Raw genomic sequence first — 9,341 nt, forward strand, 5'->3', positions numbered from 1 at the left:
CCCTCAGACTCAGACTCCCTCAGACTCAGACTCTCTCACACTCAGACTCTCTAAGACTCCCTCAGACTCCGACTCTTCTCATTCTCCCTCAGACGCAGACTCTCTCAGACTCTCTAAGACTCCTTCAGACTCCGACTCCCTCAGACTCCGACTCTCTCAGACTCCGACTCTCTCAGACTCCGACTCCCTCAGACTCCGACTCCCTCAGACTCCGACTCTCTCAGACTCCGACTCTCTCAGACTCTGTCTCTCTCAGACTCAGACTCTTCTCATACTTCCTCAGACGCCGACTCTCTCAGACTCCCACTCTCTCAGACTCCAAGACTCTGACTCTCTCAGACACAGACTCTCTGAGACGCCAACTTTATGAGACTCTCGGAGACTCCGACTCTCTGGGGCCCCCGACTCTCTCAGACTCTGACTCTCAGACTCAGACTCTCTCAGACTCAGATTCTTCTCATACTTCCTCAGACACTGACTCTCTCCGACTTAGACTCTCTCAGACTCCGACTCTCTCAGACTCTGACTCGCTAAGACTCTGACGCTCTCAGACTCTGACTCTCTCAGACTCTGACTATTGAACACATGATGTGCATCTGTTTTTAAAGTTTGACGTGCACAGCAGCAGAGTCACTGACTGCTCAGAATTAGGATTAGGATGTTTTCACTCCACTCTCTCTTTGATCTGTTAGCTTAGTTCAGCTCAGTCCGATTCAGCTCAACTTTGTCTCCTCTGTCCTCTCTTGTCCTGTTCCTTCCTGTCTCGCTGTAAACACATAAACCTGGTTCAGCTCGGCATGGATCAGGCCGTACAGTGTGTGTGTGTGTGTGTGTGTGTGTGTGTGTGTGTGTGTGTGCGGCCTGTGGTTTGTGTTAATTTATGAGCGACTCCACTGTGTCTGTATTCACTGCATGGAGCTGAGATCAGAGCTGCTCACGCAGGTGTGAAGGAAAGACAATGAAGTGCTGTCGCTGCACTTAACCTCTGTGTGTGTGTGTGTGTGTGTGTGTGTGTGTGTGTGTGTGTGTGTGTGTGTGTGTGTGTGTTTCCTCTTCTGTCACAAACACTGAACTTGTCAGGACCACTCGTCCTCATGGAGACTAAAAACCTGGTCCTAATGAGACAGAAAGTGACAGTGACTCACGTCTGAGGAACTGGTTAAGTTAAAGACTTAAGATTTGAAGTGTGATTATGTTTAAAGTGATAGTTAAGGCGGATTTTTACAAGTAAACACAAGGGGCGGAGTCTGTGATCGACAGCCACAACTGCGATTAATCAATTACTAAATGAATCGTCAACTATTTTGATCATTCAATTTTTTTTAATACAAAATCCAGGTTTTCAGCTTCATGAATGTGAATATTTTCTGGTTTCTTCGCTCCATAAACAAATAATAATAATAAAAAGTGATGAATCTTTGTCTTGTGGACAAAATACGACTATTATTTTGAGTTTTGACCGACATTTTCTGTCATTTTATGGTCCAGCTACATTTATTCACAGAGAAAATCATCGACAGATTCATCTATGATGACAATTATCACAATAATAAAGCTCTAATTAATTAATTAATAAATATTAGACATGTTTTATATGGACAACAATTGAACTTCTCGAGGTCAAGAATCACAATAATAAAGCTCTAATTAATTAATATTAGACATGTTTTATATGGGCAACATTTGAACTTGAGGGCAAGAATCACAATAATAAAGCTATAATTAATTAATTAATTAATTAATTAATATTAGACACGTTTTATATGGGCAACATTTGAACTTATTGAGGGCAAGAATTACAATAATAAAGCTCTAATTAATTAATTAATAAATATTAGACATGTTTTATATGGGCAACATTTTATCTTCTTGAGGGCCACAATGACCACAATTTACCAAATATAAGTTTTCTCAAGTTAATTCCCATAAATTCAAGTTCTTTCTCATGAATGGAAAATGTGGAAAATTCCAGGAAGTTTCCAGAAAGTTTCTCATCTCAGCTCAGATTCTGTCGTCGCAAAAGTTAAAATCTCGACGATGATCTGAGCCAAAATCCAACGTGTGAGGAAATCACGGGCCGGATGAGAGTGGTTCGCGGGCCGGATCTGGTCCCAGAGCCTTATGTTGCCCATGTGCGACTGAAAACAATGATGTAGTTCAAAATGTGGTGTTTTGCAGGAACTCAAAACTGGAGTCATAAAACATGATGATTATGTTAATCACGAGCCGTTTCCACACAGAGAAACTCATTAAAACAGAGAGGGATTTTTAAATAAAAACAAACTTCTTCATTATCTTTGTCTCGTCGAGCACCTGTTTGTTCTCTCTAAATAAACACACACACACACACACATTGACCTGAGCCGCTCTCGCTCTCCCATCTTAAGCTCCGCCCCCCCCCCCTGCCGGCGGTGGCGAGCGTCAGAGTCGCCCGAGGTTAATGAAGAGAAGCTTTTATGTTAATAGAAGGACAGGCGGCGTGATTTAACAAGACAATCCTCAGATTTACCTCTCACACACACACACACACACGCACACACACACACACACACACGTTATTCGTTAGCTAAACAACGTCTCGCCCAATGAAGGTCGAGACAAAGAGAAGCTAATTAGATTACGACGATTAAGGTTTTTTCTCATAATAATAATAATAATAATATGATCACATCGTCTTAATGCGTAATCATGGATCACTCAGTGGAGATTGAAGATAAAAAAAAATACAATCCAGGCATCTGAAATAAATGTGTGAATACATGCAACGTGCAAAATGACGGGAATTTTCTCAATTTAAAACTTTCCAAGGGGAATAAACAGGAATAAACTTTAAAAACTAAAGGTTGGGAACTTTAATACAGTTGGTAAATAATATATCGTGTCATAATCTTGGTCTAAAACCATCAGATTTTGATGCAAACACACTTGAAAATCAATGTTATTCCTCAATCACAGGCACAATTCCCATAATTCCCAAGGAAGGTTTCCAATTTGGAATATTCCCAAAGTTCCCGAACTCAAATTCTCATAGAAATGTTCTGGAAAAATGACAGAATTTTCAACCCCTTTGCAAACCTACACACAAATATAAGGTTCTAGAATCAAACACTGCCTCTCTGGAAGAAGAAGAAGAACTTTCCCCCTCAACAATCTTTTCTTTTCTCATCTTAAAACGTTCTTCGCATCGTTCACGTACACAAAACTGACCCCAAAAATGACTTTACATACGCTGCAGTACACATGCCAGGCCTGTATGTGGTGCTGTGGCGCTGCCACGCAGCAAAAGCTGGAGATCCAACGCAAAAAGAAGACAACAACAAAGATAGTGAACGCAAGACATCGTCATATTCCCAAATATTCCCATTTCATTCATTCATTCACTCATTTTCTACCACTTTATTGTCCAGAAGAGGGTTGCTGGTGCTAATCCCAGCTGACACAAGGCGAAACGTGGGTCAAAATATCCACAAGGAGACATTAGCTTGTCGTTCTTCCTCGTGCGATACGATAAATCGGTAAAACGACGCAAAATAACAATGTTTTGATATATATTTTTTAGCCAATTTTGTATTTTTTCTCCATTTATTCAAACATAAACAAACAAAAATAAACTTATAGTGATATTTTTCATCTTTCTAAAGAACAAAGAAGCTTGTTTTTAATTATTTACAAATAATCTATCATAAGAAATACTTGACAAAAGCATGAATAAAAACAATAAAAAAATGAATTAATGCAAACAAACAAATAGTAATAAAGTATAAGATGTAAACTAAATGTTTCTCTTGATGATTTTAATCTCTCTCGTGTCATTTGACGTCTCTGAACTCAGTGTTTTTCATTCAACTCAAACTCAAGGGTGAGGAAAACCAGCCTGAGGCGCCATCTAGAGGCAGAACACTGTCACTACAGGAGTGTTTTTTATTATAATTATGAGAGGAAATGTAAGAATTGTGGAAATAAGAACTCAAAATGATTATAATCCTTAGGTTTATGCCAAGAAACTGGATATTTTATATAAAATATAGAAAAATCTGATAATTTTGGCTTCATTTTACTCTATTGTGTTGATGTTGTCACAACTTTGACATTAAAAACTAAAGTAACGCTCAAATAATTCCATTTTACTTATGTAAATTCAATAAAATCCCGAAGATTAAAATGAATAAAAGTAGTAAATGATGTGAATTATCTTCTTTTTAGCTACATTTTTATTGATAACTGGAATAAACATCAATAATAAATCAATCCACTGCTCTTGGTTCCCAAAGACGGGGTCGGGACCCACAGATGGGTCACAGGTGATTTTTTCTGGGTCCCTCAAATACATTATTTTGTTTTATTGTCCCAATTTTTTAGTTCACATTATGTCTATATATTTATATATTTTAGACGAAATGCAGAAAATGACGTTCTTATTTAATTGGCATATATACTGTATCTTGTAATTTCCGTTAAAATTATATTAGGTTTTATAGACATGGAGGAAAATTAGATCGTACAAATTAATAAATGCTCTAAATACCTTTAAATATATAATATATTTTTTATATGATATATTTTAATTTAGAGATCACTCACTCACTCTGATGACACTTTCAAATATATGGACAAAAAAAAAAAAAATTGGCATCAATTTCCAATGTGTATTTTACAGATTATAAATCTTTTCACACAGATTATTCAGTTTTGTAGTCGCAGGTTTGTTTAAAAAAAAAAAAAAAAAACGTGAAAAAATAATGTCTCTCCAATTTATATTTTATATTTATTTCTATATTATATACAGTATTTTTTTAAATAAAAAATATGTGTAAACAGGTCATCAAAACACTAAAATATTAACTTTTGGATGTAAAAAATAAAGTTTTAGTGACTTTTATCACATTTATCAAGTCAGTTTAGAAAAAAATGGCAAAAAAAAGCAGATTAAAGTTTATATTTATATAAAATCCAGACGACACACAGATAAAACAGCTTTTCTGCAAAGACTAATCAATAATTACTTTGACGTTTTCATAGATTTTAATAAGTTTCAGTGTATTTTTATAATACGTTTTGTTCTGATTTTTCAGCTTCTTAAATATGAATATTTTCTGCTTTCTTTGCTCCATGTAATTCCCAGGTTTGGGGAAACAATTAATTTTGATATTTTTCAACATTTTATGGCGCTGGATTGACCGAGAGTATAATCCAACAGATTAATCCACTATAAAAATAAACCCTACAACGGGAGAGAGCGTTAACGCGTCGTCGTGTTAAAAGCCAATCAGACGTGAGCAGAAACTCAAAAACCCGACACGGACCAAACATCAGCGTCACCATGGCGACGAGCTGACGTCGAAACCCTAACCCCCCCCCCCCCCCCAAAAAAAAATACTGTGGGAAAACAAAGTGTGTTTGTATTTGTGACCTTTTAAGGACCGCGCGCAAACACCAGCCTTGTCAGGACCGTGAGGAAAACGTGGTTCAGGCTTAGATATGAACTGGTTTAAGGTTAAAGTTAAGGTGTTTTTTTAGTCTGTATGAATGAATGGAAGTCAATGCTGAGTCCTTTAAAGGGTAGATATGTGAATTTGTGTGTGTGTGAGATATTGGAGGTGGGGGATGGGGGTTGGGGGTTGGGGGGGGGGGGGGGGGCTCCAGGCTCCACCTGCTCCCACTGAGCTGCTGCCAGGCTGGAGATTAGCCAACAGCACCAGGCCTGAAACCTGGTGTTCACCGAGCTCGCACCACCAGAGAGAGAGAGAGAGAGAGAGGACGTAGAGGAGAATTAAAACAAGAATGAATGATTGTGAAAGGAAGAGGTGACACAGATTAGTGGAAATTAAAGAAAAGCTGGAAAAGGTAAGATTAAATTAAACAAAATACACACAATGATGAGGAAACTGTGTCTGAAAACAAGGAGAAAATATGTTATAGTGTCTGTGACGACGTGTCCTGGTTCTAACGTCACAACAAAAGACTTTAATTCAAGTGAAAACTGACGTTTTCTTGTCTTTTAATGAACGTCTCGCTCTCCCACACCAAAGCCCATAGAGAAAATCAGCGATTTTAACATCACAGAGACACAGGAGTCGTTGATCCACTAAAACTAACCCGTGCTTCCATCAGTAAGTTCAAACGTCTCATTGGGTAAAATTCGGCTTTTAAAATCCTTCATTTAGATGTAAATCAGTGACACAAAGTGACCACACGAGGCAGCGGTAGACGAGCAGCTACTGTGTCCCCCGTGAGCTAAAATCGCTGATTTTCTCTATGGGGTTTGGTGTGGGAGAGTGAGTGATGTTACAAACTTCAGTTTCCTGTTGGAAAAGTCTGTCTAACAGTGAAATAAAGACGTGAACGCGTTCTAAATAAATCATAGACTGAAACTGACGTAGATTTTATGAACCGAGTCTTTCGTTAGTTTGCTTAAATCTGTGTTTCCTTCACTCAAAACAACCCACACCAAACCCCATAGAGAAAACCAGGGATTTTAACATCAGTGACATCAGTGACACAAAGTGACCACACGAGGCAGCGGTAGACCGGCAGCTACTGTGTCCCCCGTGAGCTAAAATCGCTGATTTTTTCTATGGGGTTTGGTGTGGGGAGAGTGAGTGGTTTACAAAGTGTGTCTTTGAGAGTCCTCACTGTGAATGCTGTACAAGAATGTGAGTGTGTGCGTGCGGCTGTGTGTGTGTGTGTGTGTGTGTGTGTGTGTGTGTGTGTGTAGAACAGAAGAGGAGGATGAAACAGGAAGGCAGTTGTGTAGAGAGAGGGAGGCAGGAGGAACAGATGGCCTGGCAGAGCATGGGGAGAGGCCGGAACACCCCCCCCCCCCCCCAACACACACACACACACACACACACACACACCCACCCTCTGACCGACTTTCATTGATGAGCCACAGTGTGTGTGTGTGTGTGTGTGTGTGTTATTTAGAACAGCGTCGACGTCAAACTATTTCAAGTTGCCACACAGAGCGAGGAGGAGAAACTGAGTCTCTGAGAAACATCAGTTAATAAGACAACGACGAGCCAAATGACGACAAACACAAAGTGTGTGTGTGTGTGTGTCATCAAAGGTCAAATACAGGGATTTGCAGGGATTATGGGCAGAAAATTGACCCTAACACACATAAAAATGTCCATAAAGCTACAGTACGTAAGATGTTTATGAGATTAAAGGTCCAGTGTGTAAGATTTGACAGAGATTATACAGGTTTTTTTTGAGTGTCCAATTACCTGAATGTGTAAGTTATTGTTTTTTCATTATCACAGAATGAGCTCTTTACATTTATGGAGCGTTCCAGTTGTAGTCGGAAGTCGGATTTTCCAGTTATTTGGTTTAAATGCTGTTTTATGGAGGACATGATCTTATTATTATTATTATTATTATTAGAGAATAAACAAAGTCAGCATGTGATTCTCTCACCATCATCACATGTTTACACTGGGACAAAATGTCCAAATGTCTCATTACGTCCACTGTGGTTTTGTCTCTGTTGGTCTCAGACCGGAGCCAAACACACACACACACACACACATCCACACACACACACAGTGTGTAGTGATGCGTCACTGATGACCTCCGTACACACCGGATGCTACATACAGCTATTCTTCTCAGGACTCTGCATTGACTTCCATTCATTTAGACGGACTTATTACGTCACTTTTTTTCATCTTAAACTGTATTTTTTTATTTCCTGTTTCATGAATTACACATTATCATTCAACTGACAAGAAGCAGCCCTGAGAAGCACGCATGCTAACCATCGTTTTTAACCATAATTCGGGCAAAATTCATTGTGTCATATGTCATATGTATTAGGAATGTTCTTATTTTTGAAGGAAAAAGACTAACATTTTGAGAAAAAGAAAAGTTTTGAGAAAAAAAAAAACATCTGTTTTGAGAAAAAAATGTAAATTTTAAGGAAAAAAATTTAAATTTTGAGAAAAAAATAATTAATGTTTGAGAAAGGTCCTTACTTTTGAAGGAAAATCACATATCTCCATTTTTTTCAATTGAGAAAGAAATTACAATTTTAAGAAAAAAAAATTTTTTTTTTAGAAAAAAGTTTCAAATTTGAGAAAAATATTACATTTTGAGAAAAAAGAATGTTTTTTTGAGAAATGAAAAAAAAATGAATAAAACACATTTATTCACAAGTAATTCAAATTTTGAGGAAAAAAACTTTCAAATTTTGAGGAAAAAAACTTTCACATTTGAGAATGAAATTTACATTTTGAAAAAAAAAAAAAAAATAGAAAAAAATTAAAATTTTGAATAAAAAAATTAATTTTGAATAAAAAAATTAATTTTGAATAAAAAAATTAATTTTGAGAAAAAAAAATTTTTTTTTTGAGAAATGTCCTTACTTTTGAAGGAAAAACACTTTTTGAGAAATAAATAAAAATGTTGTGATGTTAAACTCACACAAACATCCTCGTTATCGATCGTTTGTCAATTTTTTCTGCCGACAAAAATCTCCCAAATGTGCGTTATTTGTCACGTTTTCAGCTGAGCTCACGAGTGAGAGATGAAGAAGAAGAAGCTGAACGCAGCAGAATTTACTGTGTGTGTGTGTGTGTGTGTGAGGGCGTGGTCTCCCCCCCCCCCCCCAGCCTCTCTGACCCCCGAGGTGGGTCAAGGTGAAAGAGACCAACAGCTGGGAGGGAACGTGGAAGACGAGTCGAGTCAGCGGTTCAACGGGTGAAAGAAACTCGGATTTCCTCTCACCTCCGGCCTCCCTCAGAGAGAGAGAGGGAGAGGGAGAGGCGGAGGTGGGGGGGGGGAGAGAGAGAGAGAGAGAGAGAGAGAGAGAGAGAGAGTTTATGGATCCAGCAGAAGAAGAAGAAAAAAGTTCAAAATTAAACCAGCGAAAGGAAAATATGGTGCTGAAGGGAAAGCAGCGAGAGGTCGGAGGTCAAAACCCGGACTAGAAACGAGCTCCTCAGATTCTTCTTCTTCTTCATATCTCTGTCTTACACACACACACACACACACAGATATTTGCCCACGCACACACACATACACACACCAGGTTTCACCAAACCTGACTGAGCTCCCAAACAAAAATACTCTGCCTTCTTTTGAGCAGGAAGAAGAAGCAAGAGCCTGCAGGCACCGAGAAGATGATGGGAGGAGGAAGAGGAGGGTGGAAGAGGAGGGAGGAGGAAGAGGAGGGGGGGGACGTAGGCAAGCTGTTAGCAGGGCCGGGCATATGCTGGGCCCCCCCACCCACCCACCATCCCCTAAAAAAAACCCTTCCTTCCTCCTCCTGCAGACCTCCTTCTGTCTCCTCTCTGGTTTAAGGAACGAGTGTGAAAGATGTGAAAGAGTCTGAAGTCTGAGCA

The sequence above is a fragment of the Microchirus variegatus genome, assembly GCF_963457635.1.
Source record: "Microchirus variegatus genome assembly, chromosome: 4".
Lineage (NCBI taxonomy): Eukaryota > Metazoa > Chordata > Actinopteri > Pleuronectiformes > Soleidae > Microchirus > Microchirus variegatus.